The following is an 18,663-nucleotide window of genomic DNA, read 5'->3' as shown; positions in this document are numbered from 1 at the left end:
GCTCCCGGGTGGGCTCGAACCACCAACCTTTTGGTAAACATCCGAACGCGCTAACCATTGCGCCACGAAAGCCCAAAAATTAAATGTTCGTCAGGTATTGTGGAAAAACTTTTGCTTTTTACGTTACATTTGAGACCCCACAACACCGCTCCCGGGTGGGCTCGAACCACCAACCTTTTGGTTAACATCCGAACGCGCTAACCATGGAGCCAAGGAAGCTCAGAAATGAAATGTTCGTCAGGTATTGTGGAAAAAATTTTAATTTTTACGCTACATCTGAGACGTCATAACACCTCTCCCGGGTGGGCTCGAACCACCAACCTTTCGGTTTACAACTGAACGCGCTAACCATTGCGCCACGGAAGCCCAAAAATTAAATGTTCATCAGGTATTGTGGAAAAACTCTGACTTTTTACGTTACATCTGAGACCTCACAACACCGTCCTGGGTGGGCTCGAACCACCAATCTTTTGAATAACATTTGAGCGCGCTAACCATCGCGCCACGGAAGTCTAAAATTAAATGATCTTCAGGTATTGTGGAAAAACTTTGACATTTTGCGTTACATCTGACACCTCACAACACCGCTCCCGGGTGGGCTCGAACCACCAACCTTTTGGTAAACATCCGAACGCGCTAACCATTGCGCCACGAAAGCCCAAAAATTAAATGGTCGTCAGGTATTGTGGAAAAACTTTTGCTTCTTACGTTACATTTGAGACCCCACAACACCGCTCCCGGGTGGGCTCGAACCACCAACCTTTTGGTAAACATCCGAACGCGCTAACCATTGCGCCACGAAAGCCCAAAAATTAAATGGTCGTCAGGTATTGTGGAAAAACTTTTGCTTCTTACGTTACATTTGAGACCCCACAACACCGCTCCCGGGTGGGCTCGAACCACTAACCTTTTGGTTAACATCCGAACGCGCTAACCATGGAGCCAAGGAAGCTCAGAAATGAAATGTTCGTCAGGTATTGTGGAAAAACTCTTATTTTTTACGTTACATCTGAGACCTCACAACACCGCTCCCGGGTGGGCTCGAACCAACAACCTTTCGGATAACAGCCGGAGGCGCTAACCATTGAGCCACGGAAGCACAGAACTTAAATGGTCGTCAGGTATTGTGGAAAAGCTCTGACTTCTTAAGTTACATATTAAACTTCACACCAACGTTCCCGGGTGAGCTCGAACCACCAACCTTTCGGTTAACAGCCGAACGCGCTTACCATCGCGCCACGGAATCCTAAAAGTTAAATGGTCGTCAGGTATTGTGGAAAAACTTTGACTTTTTGCGTTATATCTGACACCTCACAACACCGCTCCCGGGTGGGCTCGAACCACCAACCTTTCGGTTAACTGCCAAACGCGCAAACCATTGCGCCACGGAAGCCCGAAAATTAAATGGTCGTCAGGTATTGTGGAAAAATTTTTATTTTTTACGTCACATCTGAGACCTCACAACACCGCTCCCGGGTGGGCTCGAACCAACAACCTTTTGGTTAACATCCGAACGCGATAACCATGGAGCCAAGGAAGCTCAGAAATGAAATGGTCGTCAGGTATTGTGGAAAAACTTTGACTTTTTACGTCACATCTGAGACCCCATAACACCTGTCCCGGGTGGGCTCGAACCACCAACCTTTCGGTTAACAGCTGAACGCTCTAACCATTGCGCCACGGAAGCCCAAAAATAAAATGTTCGTCAGGTATTGTGGAAAAACTCTAATTTTTTACGTCACATCTGAGACCTCAAAACAACGCTCCCGGGTGGGCTCGAACCAACAACCTTTTGGTTAACATCCGAACGCGATAACCATGGAGCCAAGGAAGCTAAGAAATGAAATGGTCGTCAGGTATTGTGGAAAAACTTTGACTTTTTCGTCACGTCTGAGACCTCACGACTCCGCTCCCGGATGGGCTCGAACCACCAACCTTTCGGTAAACAGCCGAACGCGCTAACCATTGCGCCACGGAAGCCCAAAAATTAAATGGTCGTCAGGTATTGTGGAAAAACTTTGGCTTTATTCGTTACATTTGAGATCCCACAACACCGCTCCCGGGTGGGCTCGAACCACCAACCTTTTGGTAAACATCCGAACGCGCTAACCATTGCGCCACGAAAGCCCAAAAATTAAATGGTCGTCAGGTATTGTGGAAAAACTTTTGCTTCTTACGTTACATTTGAGACCCCACAACACCGCTCCCGGGTGGGCTCGAACCACCAACCTTTTGGTTAACATCCGAACGCGCTAACCATGGAGCCAAGGAAGCTCAGAAATGAAATGTTCGTCAGGTATTGTGGAAAAAATTTTAATTTTTACGCTTCATCTGAGACGAAATAACGCCTCTCCCGGGTGGGCTCGAACCACCAACCTTTCGGTTTACAACTGAACGCGCTAACAATTGCGCCACGGAAGCCCAAAAATTAAATGTTCATCAGGTATTGTGGAAAAACTCTGACTTTTTACGTAACATCTGAGACCTCACAACACCGCCCCGGGTGGGCTCGAACCACCAATCTTTTGAATAACATTTGAGCGCGCTAACCATTGCGCCATGGAAGCCCAAAAATTAAATGTTCGTCAGGTATTGTGGAAAAACTTTTGCTTTTTACGTTACATTTGAGACCCCACAACACCGCTCCCGGGTGGGCTCGAACCGTCAACCTTTTGGTTAACATCCGAACGCGCTAACCATGGAGCCAAGGAAGCTCAGAAATGAAATGGTCGTCAGGTATTGTGGAAAAAATTTGAATTTTTACGCTACATCTGAGACCTCATAACACCTCTCCCGGGTGGGCTCGAACCACCAACCTTTCGGTTTACAACTGAACGCGCTAACCATTGCGCCACGGAAGCCCAAAAAATTAAATGTTCATCAGGTATTGTGGAAAAACTTTTGCTTTTTACGTTACATTTGAGACCCCACAACACCGCTCCCGGGTGGGCTCGAACCGTCAACCTTTTGGTTAACATCCGAACGCGCTAACCATGGAGCCAAGGAAGCTCAGAAATGAAATGGTCGTCAGGTATTGTGGAAAAAATTTGAATTTTTTACGTCACATCTGAGACCTCAAAACAACGCTCCCGGGTGGGCTCGAACCAACAACCTTTTGGTTAACATCCGAACGCGATAACCATGGAGCCAAGGAAGCTAAGAAATGAAATGGTCGTCAGGTATTGTGGAAAAACTTTGACTTTTTCGTCACGTCTGAGACCTCACGACTCCGCTCCCGGATGGGCTCGAACCACCAACCTTTCGGTAAACAGCCGAACGCGCTAACCATTGCGCCACGGAAGCCCAAAAATTAAATGGTCGTCAGGTATTGTGGAAAAACTTTGGCTTTATTCGTTACATTTGAGATCCCACAACACCGCTCCCGGGTGGGCTCGAACCACCAACCTTTTGGTAAACATCCGAACGCGCTAACCATTGCGCCACGAAAGCCCAAAAATTAAATGGTCGTCAGGTATTGTGGAAAAACTTTTGCTTCTTACGTTACATTTGAGACCCCACAACACCGCTCCCGGGTGGGCTCGAACCACCAACCTTTCGGATAACAGCCGGAGGCGCTAACCATTGAGCCACGGAAGCTCAGAAATTAAATGGTCGTCAGGCATTGTGGAAAAGCTTTGACTTCTTACGTTACTTATAAAATTTCACACCAACGTTCCCGGGTGGGCTCGAACCACCAGCCTTTCGGTTAACAGCTAAACGCTCAAAGCATTGCACCACGGAAGCTTAGAAATTAAATGGTTGTCAGGTATTGTGGAAAAACTTGGACTTTTTACGTTTATTTTAAAACTTCATAGTGCTTAAAATTATGAACTGTTTCTTCTTTTATGACATCTGATTGCGATATCTTCCCGCAAAATCGTCAACAGTTCATTGAACGTCGTATTTACTTTCAGTTATAAAATTTGATCCGATAAGGTGATAATTTTCATCCGACCTAGCGCTATCTTAACGATTTCTAATCTTATATCTGTTCAGAAATCTTTATAGTTTTACAGATATCCGTGTTTAACTTTATACACTAAGTATATATACAACCATTCCAGTACACATGATTTTGCGGCTTCTGCTACCAAAACGACAGCCGTGGAATTTCTAATCAAATCTTTATCTAACTACTTTTAGTGCTAGCTGGTTCCTGAAAAGTCCATTTGGAAGTAAATACAGTGATAGTTAATCATTTAAATATAAAATTACCTTTTACGCGTAATGAGCCCTTGACCAAAATTAAAGAGCACTAGCATGCGCGTGTGACTATTTGGTCCGGCTTTTAAGTAAACACTGCTAAAGTGACTAACAATATGAGGATGTTTGAACCACTATTTTAAGCTAGAACAGTCGCATGAACGAAAGGGGTATAGAGGAAATCAGTGTATAAAGTTAAACACGGATATCTGTAAAACTATAAAGATATCTGAACAGGTATAAGATTAGAAATCGTTCAGATAGCGCTAGGTCGGATGAAAATTATCACCTTATCGGGTCAGATTTAATAACTGAAAGTAAATACGACGTTCAATGAACTGTTGACGATTTTGCGGGAAAGATATCCCATTCAGATGTCATAAAAGAAGAAACAGTTCATAACTTTAAGCACTATGAAGTTTTAAAAGTAACGTAAAAAGTCAAAGTTTTTCCACAATACCTGGCGACCATTTCAATCCTGAGCTTCCGTGGCTCAACGGTTAGCGCGTTCGTCCGTTAACCGAAAGGTTGGTGGTTCAAGCCCACCCGGGAGCGGTGTTGTGAGGTGTCAGATGTAACGCAAAAAGTCAAAGCTTTTCCACAATACCTGACGACCATTTAATTTCTGAGCTTCCGTGGCTCAATGGTTAGCGCGTTCTGTTGTTAACCGAAAGGATATTGGTTCGGGCCCAACCGGGAACGATGGTGTGAAGATTTAGAGGTAACGTAAAAAGTCAAAGCTATTCCTTAATACCGGACGAACATTTAATTTCTGAGCTTCCATGGCACAATGGTTAGCGCGTTCGGTTGTTAACCGAAAGGTTGGTGGTTCGAGCCCACCCGGGAGCGGTGTTGTGAGGTGTCAGATGTAACGCAAAAAGTCAAAGCTTTTCCACAATACCTGACGACCATTCAATTTTTAGGATTCCGTGGCGCGATGGTAAGCGCGGTCGGCTTTTAACCGAAAGGTTGGTGGTTCGAGCCTACCCGGGAACGATGGTGTGAAGTTTTAGAAGTAACGTAAAAAGTCAAAGCTTTTCCACAATACCTGACGACCATTTAATTTTTAGGATTCCGTGGCGCGATGGTAAGCGCGTTCGGCTTTTAACCGAAAGGTTAATGGTTCGAGCCTACCCGGGAACGATGGTGTGAAGTTTTAGAAGTAACGCAAAAAGTCAAAGCTTTTCCACAATACCTGACGACCATTTAATTTTTAGGATTCCGTGGCGCGATGGTAAGCGCGTTCGGCTTTTAACCGAAAGGGTGGTGGTTCGAGCCTACCCGGGAACGATGGTGTGAAGTTTTAGAAGTAACGTAAAAAGTCAAAGCTATTCCACAATACCGGACGACCATTTAAATTCTGAGCTTCCATGGCACAATGGTTAGCGCGTTCGGTTGTAACCGAAAGGTTAGTGGTTCGAGCCCACCCGGGAGCGGTGTTGTGAGGTGTCAGATGTAACGCAAAAAGTCAAAGCTTTTCCACAATACCTGACGACCATTTAATTTTTAGGATTCCGTGGCGCGATGGTAAGCGCGTTCGGCTTTTAACCGAAAGGTTGGTGGTTCGAGCCTACCCGGGAACGGTGTTGTGGGGTCTCGGATGTAGCGTAAAAAACATAATTTTTCCACAATACCTGACGACCATTTAATTTTTGGGCTTCCGTGGCGCAATGGTTTGCGCGTTTGGCTGTTAACCGAAAGGTTGGTGGTTCGAGCACACCCGGGAGCGGTGCTGTGAGGTCTCAGATGTAACGTAAAAAGCCAAAGTTTTTCCACAATACCTGACGACCATTTAACTTTTAGGATTCCGTGGCGCGATTGTAAGCGCGTTCTGCTGTTAACCGAAAGGTTGGTGGTTCGAGCCCACCCGGGAACGTTGGTGTGAAGTTTTATAAGTAACGTAAGAATTCAAAGCTTTTCCACAATACCTGGCGACCATTTCATTCCTGAGCTTCCGTGGCTCAACGGTTAGCGCGTTCGTCCGTTAACCGAAAGGTTGGTGGTTCAAGCCCACCCGGGAGCGGTGTTGTGAGGGTTCAGATGTAACGCAAAAAGTCAAAGCTTTTCCACAATACCTGACGACCATTTAAATTCTGAGCTGCCGTGGCTCAATGGTTAGCGCGTTCTGTTGTTAACCGAAAGGATATTTGTTCGGGCCCAACCGGAACGATGGTGTGAAGATTTAGAGGTAACGTAAAAAGTCAAAGCTATTCCTTAATACCGGACGAACATTTAATTTCTGAGCTTCCATGGCACAATGGTTAGCGCGTTCGGTTGTTAACCGAAAGGTTGGTGGTTCGAGCCCACCCGGGAGCGGTGTTGTGAGGTGTCAGATGTAACGCAAAAAGTCAAAGTTTTTCCACAATACCTGACGACCATTCAATTTTTAGGATTCCGTGGCGCGATGGTAAGCGCGGTCGGCTTTTAACCGAAAGGTTGGTGGTTCGAGCCTACCCGGGAACGATGGTGTGAAGTTTTAGAAGTAACGTAAAAAGTCAAAGCTTTTCCACAATACCTGACGACCATTTAATTTTTAGGATTCCGTGGCGCGATGGTAAGCGCGTTCGGCTTTTAACCGAAAGGTTAATGGTTCGAGCCTACCCGGGAACGATGGTGTGAAGTTTTAGAAGTAACGCATAAAGTCAAAGCTTTTCCACAATACCTGACGACCATTTAATTTTTAGGATTCCGTGGCGCGATGGTAAGCGCGTTCGGCTTTTAACCGAAAGGGTGGTGGTTCGAGCCTACCCGGGAACGATGGTGTGAAGTTTTAGAAGTAACGTAAAAAGTCAAAGCTTTTCCACAATACCGGACGACCATTTAAATTCCGAGCTTCCATGGCACAATGGTTAGCGCGTTCGGTTGTAACCGAAAGGTTAGTGGTTCAAGCCCACCCGGGAGCGGTGTTGTGAGGTGTCAGATGTAACGCAAAAAGTCAAAGCTTTTCCACAATACCTGACGACCATTTAATTTTTAGGATTCCGTGGCGCGATGGTAAGCGCGTTCGGCTTTTAACCGAAAGGTTGGTGGTTCGAGCCTACCCGGGAACGGTGTTGTGGGGTCTCGGATGTAGCGTAAAAAACATAATTTTTCCACAATACCTGACGACCATTTAATTTTTGGGCTTCCGTGGCGCAATGGTTTGCGCGTTTGGCTGTTAACCGAAAGGTTGGTGGTTCGAGCACACCCGGGAGCGGTGCTGTGAGGTCTCAGATGTAACGTAAAAAGCCAAAGTTTTTCCACAATACCTGACGACCATTTAACTTTTAGGATTCCGTGGCGCGATTGTAAGCGCGTTCTGCTGTTAACCGAAAGGTTGGTGGTTCGAGCCCACCCGGGAACGTTGGTGTGAAGTTTTATAAGTAACGTAAGAATTCAAAGCTTTTCCACAATACCTGGCGACCATTTCATTCCTGAGCTTCCGTGGCTCAACGGTTAGCGCGTTCGTCCGTTAACCGAAAGGTTGGTGGTTCAAGCCCACCCGGGAGCGGTGTTGTGAGGGTTCAGATGTAACGCAAAAAGTCAAAGCTTTTCCACAATACCTGACGACCATTTAAATTCTGAGCTTCCGTGGCTCAATGGTTAGCGCGTTCTGTTGTTAACCGAAAGGATATTTGTTCGGGCCCAACCGGAACGATGGTGTGAAGATTTAGAGGTAACGTAAAAAGTCAAAGCTATTCCTTAATACCGGACGAACATTTAATTTCTGAGCTTCCATGGCACAATGGTTAGCGCGTTCGGTTGTTAACCGAAAGGTTGGTGGTTCGAGCCCACCCGGGAGCGGTGTTGTGAGGTGTCAGATGTAACGCAAAAAGTCAAAGCTTTTCCACAATACCTGACGACCATTCAATTTTTAGGATTCCGTGGCGCGATGGTAAGCGCGGTCGGCTTTTAACCGAAAGGTTGGTGGTTCGAGCCTACCCGGGAACGATGGTGTGAAGTTTTAGAAGTAACGTAAAAAGTCAAAGCTTTTCCACAATACCTGACGACCATTTAATTTTTAGGATTCCGTGGCGCGATGGTAAGCGCGTTCGGCTTTTAACCGAAAGGTTAATGGTTCGAGCCTACCCGGGAACGATGGTGTGAAGTTTTAGAAGTAACGCAAAAAGTCAAAGCTTTTCCACAATACCTGACGACCATTTAATTTTTAGGATTCCGTGGCGCGATGGTAAGCGCGTTCGGCTTTTAACCGAAAGGGTGGTGGTTCGAGCCTACCCGGGAACGATGGTGTGAAGTTTTAGAAGTAACGTAAAAAGTCAAAGCTATTCCACAATACCGGACGACCATTTAAATTCTGAGCTTCCATGGCACAATGGTTAGCGCGTTCGGTTGTAACCGAAAGGTTAGTGGTTCGAGCCCACCCGGGAGCGGTGTTGTGAGGTGTCAGATGTAACGCAAAAAGTCAAAGCTTTTCCACAATACCTGACGACCATTTAATTTTTAGGATTCCGTGGCGCGATGGTAAGCGCGTTCGGCTTTTAACCGAAAGGTTGGTGGTTCGAGCCTACCCGGGAACGGTGTTGTGGGGTCTCGGATGTAGCGTAAAAAACATAATTTTTCCACAATACCTGACGACCATTTAATTTTTGGGCTTCCGTGGCGCAATGGTTTGCGCGTTTGGCTGTTAACCGAAAGGTTGGTGGTTCGAGCACACCCGGGAGCGGTGCTGTGAGGTCTCAGATGTAACGTAAAAAGCCAAAGTTTTTCCACAATACCTGACGACCATTTAACTTTTAGGATTCCGTGGCGCGATTGTAAGCGCGTTCTGCTGTTAACCGAAAGGTTGGTGGTTCGAGCCCACCCGGGAACGTTGGTGTGAAGTTTTATAAGTAACGTAAGAATTCAAAGCTTTTCCACAATACCTGGCGACCATTTCATTCCTGAGCTTCCGTGGCTCAACGGTTAGCGCGTTCGTCCGTTAACCGAAAGGTTGGTGGTTCAAGCCCACCCGGGAGCGGTGTTGTGAGGGTTCAGATGTAACGCAAAAAGTCAAAGCTTTTCCACAATACCTGACGACCATTTAAATTCTGAGCTTCCGTGGCTCAATGGTTAGCGCGTTCTGTTGTTAACCGAAAGGATATTTGTTCGGGCCCAACCGGAACGATGGTGTGAAGATTTAGAGGTAACGTAAAAAGTCAAAGCTATTCCTTAATACCGGACGAACATTTAATTTCTGAGCTTCCATGGCACAATGGTTAGCGCGTTCGGTTGTTAACCGAAAGGTTGGTGGTTCGAGCCCACCCGGGAGCGGTGTTGTGAGGTGTCAGATGTAACGCAAAAAGTCATAACACCTCTCCCGGGTGGGCTCGAACCACCAACCTTTCGGTTTACAACTGAACGCGCTAACAATTGCGCCACGGAAGCCCAAAAATTAAATGTTCATCAGGTATTGTGGAAAAACTCTGACTTTTTACGTAACATCTGAGACCTCACAACACCGCCCCGGGTGGGCTCGAACCACCAATCTTTTGAATAACATTTGAGCGCGCTAACCATTGCGCCATGGAAGCCCAAAAATTAAATGTTCGTCAGGTATTGTGGAAAAACTTTTGCTTTTTACGTTACATTTGAGACCCCACAACACCGCTCCCGGGTGGGCTCGAACCGTCAACCTTTTGGTTAACATCCGAACGCGCTAACCATGGAGCCAAGGAAGCTCAGAAATGAAATGGTCGTCAGGTATTGTGGAAAAAATTTGAATTTTTACGTACATCTGAGACCTCATAACACCTCTCCCGGGTGGATTCGAACCACCAACCTTTCGGTTTACAACTGAACGCGCTAACCATTGCGCCACGGAAGCCCAAAAAATTAAATGTTCATCAGGTATTGTGGAAAAACTCTGACTTTTTACGTTACATCTGAGACCTCACAACACCGTCCCGGGAGGGCTCGAACCAACAATCTTTTGAATAACATTTGAGCGCGCTAACCATTGCGCCACGGAAGCCCAAAAATTAAATGTTCGTCAGGTATTGTGGAAAAACTTTTGCTTTTTACGTTACATTTAAGACCCCTCAACACCGCTCAAGGGTGGGCTCGAACCACCAACCTTTTGGTTCACATCCGAACGCTCTATCCATGGAGCCAAGGAAGCTCAGAAAAGAAATGGTCGTCAGGTATTGTGGAAAAACTCTTATTTTTTACGTCACATCTGAGACCCCACAACACCGCTCCCGGGTGGGCTCGAACCGTCAACCTTTTGGTTAACATCCGAACGCGCTAACCATGGAGCCAAGGAAGCTCAGAAATGAAATGGTCGTCAGGTATTGTGGAAAAAATTTGAATTTTTACGCTACATCTGAGACCTCATAACACCTCTCCCGGGTGGGCTCGAACCACCAACCTTTCGGTTTACAACTGAACGCGCTAACCATTGCGCCACGGAAGCCCAAAAAATTAAATGTTCATCAGGTATTGTGGAAAAGCTTTGACTTCTTACGTTACATATTAAACTTCACACCAACGTCCCCGGGTGGGCTCGAACCACCAACCTTACAATTAACAGCCAAACACGCTAACCATCGCGCCACGGAAGCCTAAAAGTTAAATGGTCGTCAGGTATTGTGGAAAAACTTTGACTTTTTGCGTTACATCTGACACCTCACAACACCGCTTCCGGGTGGGCTCGAACCACCTACCTTTCGGTTAAAAACCGAACGCGCTTACCATCGCGCCACGGAATCCTAAAAGTTAAATGGTCGTCAGGTATTGTGGAAAAATTTTGTTTTTTACGCTACATCTGAGACCCCACAATACCGCTCCCGGGTGGGCTTAAACCACCAACCTTTCGGTTAACGGACAAACGCGCTAACCGTTGAGCCACGGAAGCTCAGAAAGTAAACGGTCGTTAGGTATTTAGGAAAAGCTTTGCCTTTTTACGTTACTTAGAAACCTTCACACCATCGTTCCCGGGTGGGCTCGAACCTCCAACCTTTCCGTTAGCAGCCAAACGCGCAAACCATTGCGACACGGAAGCCTTAAGGCCTGTCCAGACTGACATATTTTGCGAGTTCGCCTCTTCGCTTTGCTTGTTTGCAATATCGCGCTACTGTCCACATTGGGTTTTCGCTACTTTGCATCCTCACCTCGCGAAGATACAAATTTCTTGCGAGTAAGCCAAGAATTTCGCTCCTTCGCGAGAAAAGCACCAATCACAGACGAGAGGAAGGCTGGGGCGATTAGTTTCGTTTTTCTCTTTGGACAACGTCGATGGAGAAGGGCAGATGGCGCAATGATTGCTCAAACTTTATTGGCTCTCAGAATGGGAAAAGGAAAATTTTTGCGTGTATCTGAACAGAAGTGCAAATGTTTTTCGTGATCTGTTGCGAAGATGCGAATAGACGATGGCGCGAACACGCGAGCGCGAGTTCAATGTGGACAAAGCTTAAAAGTTAAATGGTCGTCAGGTATTGTGGAAAAACTTCGATTTTTGCGTAACATCTGACACCTCACAACACCGCTCCGGGGTGGGCTCGAACCACCAACCTTACGGTTAACATCTGAACGCGCTAACCATTGCGCCACGGAAGCTTAGAAACTAAATAGTTGTCAGGTATGGTGGAAAAACGTTGCCTTTTTAAGTTACTTATAAAACTTCACACCAACGTTCCCGGGTGGGCTTGAACCACCAACCTTTAGGCTAACATCCGAACGCGCTAACCATCGCGCCACAGAAGTCTAAAATTAAATGGTCTTCAGGTATTGTGGAAAAACTTTGACATTTTGCGTTACATCTGACACCTCACAACACCGCTCCCGGGTGGGCTCGAACCACCAACCTTTCGGTTAACAGCCGAACGCGCTTACCATCGCGCCACGGAATCCTAAAAGTTAAATGGTCGTCAGGTATTGTGGAAAAACTTTGACTTTTTGCGTTATATCTGACAACTCACAACACCGCTCCCGGGTGGGCTCGAACCACCAACCTTTCGGTTAACTGCCAAACGCGCAAACCATTGCGCCACGGAAGCCCAAAAATTAAATGGTCGTCAGGTATTGTGGAAAAATTATGTTTTTTACGCTACATCTGAGACAACACAACACCGCTCCCGGGTGGGCTCGAACCACCAACCTTTCGGTTAACAACCGAACGCGCTAACCAATGCGCCACGTAAGCCCAAAAATTAAATGGTCGTCAGGTATTATGGAAAAACTTTGACTTTTTACGTTATTTATACCAAAACACACCAACGTTCCCGGGTGGGCTCGAACTAGCAATCTTTCGTTTAAAAGCCCGGCGCGCTAACCATTGCGCCACGGAAGCCCAAATATAAAATGGTCGTCAGGTATTATGGAAAAAACTTTGACTTTTTACGTTATTTATCACAAAACACACCAACGTTCCCGGGTGGGCTCGAACTAGCAATCTTTCGGTTAACAGCCGAACGCGCTTACCATTGTGCCACGGAAGTTTAGAAAGAAATTGTCGTCAGGTATATAAAAAAACTTTGACTTTTTACGTAACATCTGAGACAACACAACACCGCTCCCGGGTGGGCTCGAACCACCAACCTTTCGATTAACAGCCGAACGCGCTAACCATTGAGCCACGGAAACTCAGAAATTAAATGATTGGCAGGTATTGTGGAAAAACTTTGACTTTTTATATTACATCTGAGGCCTCACAACTCCGCTCTCGGGTGGGCTCGCCACCAACCTTTCGGTTAACAGCCGAACGCGCTAACCATTGAGCCACGGAAGCCCAAAAATTAAATGGTCGTCAGGTATTATGGAAAAACTTTGGCTTTTTACGTCATTTATACCAAAACACACCAACGTTCCCGGGTGGGCTCGAACTAGCAATCTTTCGGTTAACAGTCAACCGCGCTAAATATTGTGCCACGGAAGTTTAGAAAATAAATTGTCGTCAGGTGTAACATAAAAAGTCAAAGTTTTTCCACAATACCTGCCGATCATTTAATTTCTGAGTTTCCGTGGCTCAATGGTTAGTGCGTTCGGTTCGAGCCCACCCGGGAGCGGTGTAATGTTAATCAAATGGAAGGTATGTTCACGAACATTTTGCTTAATTACTCGGCCCCCGTTTGACGCAAATTTTCCTTATTTCCCAGAATTTTACTAAAAATTCGAAATTTCCCTGAATTTTCCATGAGTTTTTTGTCAACTATTTATTTCCCTGATTTTTCAAGGTTTTCCTGGTTTTCCAGGTTTGTATGAACCCTGTTATCTTTTGGCGGGCGCCCAAATCCACATTTAGACTGTACCCCCCTAAATTCGAAACGTTCCTACGCGCCTGCCACCAACCTTTCGGTTAACAACCGAACGCGCATAGCATTGCGCCACGGAAGCTTAGTAAATAAATGGTAAGTGCTGGCTGGCTCCTGACAAGTCCATTTGGAAGTAAATACAGTGATAGTTAATCATTTAAATATAAAATGACCTTTTACGCGTAATGAGCCCTTGACCATAATTAAAGAGCACTAGCATGCGCGTGAGACTACTTGGTCCGGCTTTTAAGTAAACACTGCTAAAGTGACTAACAATATGAGGATGTTTGAACGATTCCCTCCCATTGGAACGAAATCCCATTCAACCGAAATCAAAGAAGGGAGGACCCATTGGACCGCAATCCCGCACCTTGGGCGGTTTACGAAAAGTGGAGATAGCCATGAATGGCTGCACTTAACGTTAGTGTACACTGCCTAGTTATCTCCAATAAAAACGAAGTTGCAAGGAGTTAACCGTGGAATCGGTTTTAAAGGCTTATGTTAATAATAAAAACTGTCATTGTAGACAAAGACTGGAAAGTGTAAAAGATAAGGTTTGAAAATGAACTGCCTGAAGTAACAGATATTAAAATTTTCACTTTTGAAGACATCATTATAAAACATCAATTATTTTAAAAAATTCTTATCTTACTTTTTTTCACCAAAATTACTTCGGGAAAGTATTTTAAAAAGGAACATGCGCGTTATTTTGAAAATACTACGGCTTTACATTTTATTTTTTATCAAAATTAGGTAGAAAATTCGACCCTATAACGAGAGAAAATCGTTGAGAGCTTATAAAATATAAACCGTATTAAAACTTTACAAAACGTATTCTTAAATTGTAAAGCCTTCAAAGTATTAAATATTAACGTGCTGTGTTGCTCTCAAAGATCACGATCAATCTACAGATCTTTTCGACACTAATAACTAAATCACAAAGAAAAGGCCTATATTATTTTCCGCTTCGCAATATTTTCAATTTTAAAATATAAAAATTTAAACTCTTCAAGAGAAATCTTTTCAGATATCCAAGCATTTGAATCTCCTAGAATCAAATGTTAGTTGAAAGTAAAACCAGTACCAAGCTAGTATCCCTTAAACCCTTCTAGGTGACAACTACTATTGAGGACAAAATACTGGGTAAATATTGCTGAAAAATATTTTGGGAAAATGAAATTTTGGTGAAAAAAAGTAAGATAAGAATTTTTTAAAATAATTGATGTTTTATAATGATGTCTTCAAAAGTGAAAATTTTAATATCTGTTACTTCAGGCAGTTCATTTTCAAACCTTATCTTTTACACTTTCCAGTCTTTGTCTACAATGACAGTTTTTATTAATATCTGTCACTTCAGTCTTCATATTAATTAAAATTGTTTAGAAAATATGGGAGAAAAAGTCTTAGGGCGTTGCGCGTTCATCGGTAATCTAGCTTAATTACCAGTCGTCGGTAATGCGACTAAATTACCAGTCGTCGGTAATGCGACTAAATTACCAGTCGTCGGTAATGCGACTAAATCACCGGTCGTCGGTAATCTAGCTTAATCACCGGTCGTCGGTAATCTATCTTAATCACCGGTCGTCGGTAATCTAGCTTAATCACCGGTCGTCGGTAATCTAGCTTAATCACCGGTCGTCGGTAATCTAGCTTAATCACCGGTCGTCGGTAATCTAGCTTAATCACCGGTCGTCGGTAATCTAGCTTAATCACCGGTCGTCGGTAATCTAGCTTAATCACCGGTCGTCGGTAATCTAGCTTAATCACCGGTCGTCGGTAATCTAGCTTAATTACCGGTCGTCGGTAATCTAGCTTAATTACCGGTCGTCGGTAATCTAGCTTAATTACCGGTCGTCGGTAATCTAGCTTAATCACCGGTCGTCGGTAATCTAGCTTAATCACCGGTCGTCGGTAATCTAGCTTAATCACCGGTCGTCGGTAATCTAGCTTAATCACCGGTCGTCGGTAATCTAGCTTAATCACCGGTCGTCGGTAATCTAGCTTAATCACCGGTCGTCGGTAATCTAGCTTAATCACCGGTCGTCGGTAATCTAGCTTAATCACCGGTCGTCGGTAATCTAGCTTAAGTTTATACAAGTACCCACAAGTACCTACAAGTGCCTACAAGCACCCATAAGTACCTACAAGCACCCACAAGTACCTACAAGCACCCACAAGTACCCACAAGCACCCACAAGTACCCACAAGCACCCACAAGTACCTACAAGTACCCACAAGTACCTACAAGTACCCAAAAGTACCTACAAGTACCCACAAGTACCCACAAGTACCTACAAGTACCTACAAGCACCCATAAGTACCTACAAGCACCCACAAGTACCTACAAGCACCCGCAAGTACCCACAAGCACCCGCAAGTACCCACAAGCACCCACAAGCACCCACAAGCACCCACAAGTACCCACAAGAGCCCACAAGTACCTACAAGCACCCACAAGTACCCACAAGAACCCACAAGCACCCACAAGAACCCACAAGTACCAACAAGTACCCACAAGCACCCACAAGTACCCACAAGCACCCGCAAGTACCCACAAGCACCCGCAAGTACCCACAAGCACCCACAAGTACCCACAAGTACCCACAAGTACCCACAAGTACCCACAAGTACCTACAAGCACCCACAAGTACCCACAAGCACCCACAAGTACCCACAAGAAACCACAAGTACCCACAAGAACCCACAAGTACCCACAAGTACCTACAAGTACCCACAAGTACCTACAAGTACCCACAAGTATATACAAGTACCCACAAGTACCTACAAGTGCCTACAAGCACCCATAAGTACCTACAAGCACCCACAAGTACCTACAAGCACCCACAAGTACCCACAAGCACCCACAAGTACCCACAAGCACCCACAAGTACCTACAACTACCCACAAGTACCTACAAGTACCCAAAAGTACCTACAAGTACCCACAAGTACCCACAAGTACCTACAAGTACCTACAAGCACCCATAAGTACCTACAAGCACCCACAAGTACCTACAAGCACCCACAAGTACCCACAAGCACCCACAAGTACCCACAAGCACCCACAAGTACCCACAAGAACCCACAAGTACCTACAAGCACCCACAAGTACCCACAAGAACCCACAAGCACCCACAAGAACCCACAAGTACCAACAAGTACCCACAAGAACCCACAAGTACCCACAAGAACCCACAAGTACCCACAAGAACCCACAAGAACCCACAAGTACCCACAAGTACCTACAAGCACCCACAAGTACCTACAAGCACCCACAAGTACCTACAAGCACCCACAAGTACCTACAAGCACCCATAAGTACCTACAAGCACCCACAAGTACCTACAAGCACCCACAAGTACCCACAAGCACCCACAAGTACCCACAAGCACCCACAAGTACCTACAAGTACCCACAAGTACCTACAAGTACCCAAAAGTACCTACAAGTACCCACAAGTACCCACAAGTACCTACAAGTACCTACAAGCACCCATAAGTACCTACAAGCACCCACAAGTACCTACAAGCACCCGCAAGTACCCACAAGCACCCGCAAGTACCCACAAGCACCCACAAGCACCCACAAGTACCCACAAGAACCCACAAGTACCTACAAGCACCCACAAGTACCCACAAGAACCCACAAGCACCCACAAGAACCCACAAGTACCAACAAGTACCCACAAGCACCCACAAGTACCCACAAGCACCCGCAAGTACCCACAAGCACCCGCAAGTTTTTGAATGAATATCGTTACATTTGCTTGAATTAAAGCAAAAAGTACAAAAATATCGGCTTCAGTGGTTATATTTGAAAATAGTGAAGAAATACTCAAAATATGCTTCTCTGGCCGTGAAACGTCGATTTTGAAAATGTTATGAAAAATCGAGGTACATTTTTATTTATTGTTCAATCGAGATGAAATCACTTTTAATGAGTATTTTATAGGGAATTAAGCTGAATTCGGTCAAAAATTTGTCCAGAAAAAATGCATTCAAAAATGTTTCGAAAAAATCTTATATTTTTGTTTTTCTAGATACAAAATCCGTGACTACGATTTCTTATTGAAAATTGAATTTTAACAGTTTTTTGATTGAATATCGTTACATTTGCTTGAACTAAAGCAAAATGTACAAAAATAACGGCTTCAGTGGTTATATTTGAAAATAGTGAAGAAATACTCAAAAATAAATTAAATGTTCGTCAGGTATTGTGGAAAAACTTTGGCTTTTTACGTTACATCTGAAACCCCACAACACCGCTCCCTGGTGTGCTCGAACCGCCAACCTTTCGGTTAACAGTTGAACGAGCAAACCATTGCGCCACGGAAGCCCAAAAATAAAATGGTCGTCAGATATTGTGGAAAAATTATGTTTTTTTACGCTACATCTGAGACGCCACAACACCGCTTCCGGGTGGGCTCGAACCACCAACCTTTCGGATAACAGCCGGAGGCGCTAACCATTGAGCCACGGAAGCTCAGAAATTAAATGGTCGTCAGGCATTGTGGAAAAGCTTTGACTTCTTACGTTACTTATAAAATTTCACACCAACGTTCCCGGGTGGGCTCGAACCACCAGCCTTTCGGTTAACAGCTAAACGCTCAAAGCATTGCACCACGGAAGCTTAGAAATTAAATGGTTGTCAGGTATTGTGGAAAAACTTGGACTTTTTACGTTTATTTTAAAACTTCATAGTGCTTAAAATTATGAACTGTTTCTTCTTTTATGACATCTGATTGCGATATCTTCCCGCAAAATCGTCAACAGTTCATTGAACGTCGTATTTACTTTCAGTTATAAAATTTGATCCGATAAGGTGATAATTTTCATCCAACCTAGCGCTATCTTAACGATTTCTAATCTTATATCTGTTCAGAAATCTTTATAGTTTTACAGATATCCGTGTTTAACTTTATACACTAAGTATATATACAACCATTCCAGTACACATGATTTTGCGGCTTCTGCTACCAAAACGACAGCCGTGGAATTTCTAATCAAATCTTTATCTAACTACTTTTAGTGCTAGCTGGTTCCTGAAAAGTCCATTTGGAAGTAAATACAGTGATAGTTAATCATTTAAATATAAAATTACCTTTTACGCGTAATGAGCCCTTGACCAAAATTAAAGAGCACTAGCATGCGCGTGTGACTATTTGGTCCGGCTTTTAAGTAAACACTGCTAAAGTGACTAACAATATGAGGATGTTTGAACCACTATTTTAAGCT

General features: G+C 44.6%; 6 non-coding genes across 6 annotated transcripts; all 6 read right to left on the bottom strand.

Moving 5' to 3' along the window:
- Positions 1-293: 293 nt before the first annotated feature.
- Positions 294-366, bottom strand: TRNAY-GUA (transfer RNA tyrosine (anticodon GUA)). Its single transcript has one exon. It is a non-coding gene; the product is annotated as a tRNA-Tyr (tRNA).
- A 1,979-nt stretch (positions 367-2,345) lies between these two features.
- TRNAY-GUA (transfer RNA tyrosine (anticodon GUA)) lies at positions 2,346-2,421 on the bottom strand. The gene has a single exon. It is a non-coding gene; the product is annotated as a tRNA-Tyr (tRNA).
- Positions 2,422-2,788: 367 nt separating this feature from the next.
- On the bottom strand, positions 2,789-2,861 carry TRNAY-GUA (transfer RNA tyrosine (anticodon GUA)). The gene has a single exon. It is a non-coding gene; the product is annotated as a tRNA-Tyr (tRNA).
- Positions 2,862-9,494: 6,633 nt separating this feature from the next.
- On the bottom strand, positions 9,495-9,567 carry TRNAY-GUA (transfer RNA tyrosine (anticodon GUA)). The gene has a single exon. It is a non-coding gene; the product is annotated as a tRNA-Tyr (tRNA).
- Positions 9,568-9,933: 366 nt separating this feature from the next.
- TRNAY-GUA (transfer RNA tyrosine (anticodon GUA)) lies at positions 9,934-10,006 on the bottom strand. Its single transcript has one exon. It is a non-coding gene; the product is annotated as a tRNA-Tyr (tRNA).
- Positions 10,007-10,521: 515 nt separating this feature from the next.
- TRNAY-GUA (transfer RNA tyrosine (anticodon GUA)) lies at positions 10,522-10,594 on the bottom strand. Its single transcript has one exon. It is a non-coding gene; the product is annotated as a tRNA-Tyr (tRNA).
- Positions 10,595-18,663: the final 8,069 nt, after the last annotated feature.

Source organism: Phalangium opilio, unplaced genomic scaffold (assembly GCF_054372755.1).
Source record: "Phalangium opilio isolate 3A_F unplaced genomic scaffold, DU_Popi_V2 ptg000329l_1, whole genome shotgun sequence".
NCBI lineage: Eukaryota > Metazoa > Arthropoda > Arachnida > Opiliones > Phalangiidae > Phalangium > Phalangium opilio.
Note: the sequence above shows the minus strand (reverse complement) of the source record. Positions and strands in the feature narration are given on the sequence as shown.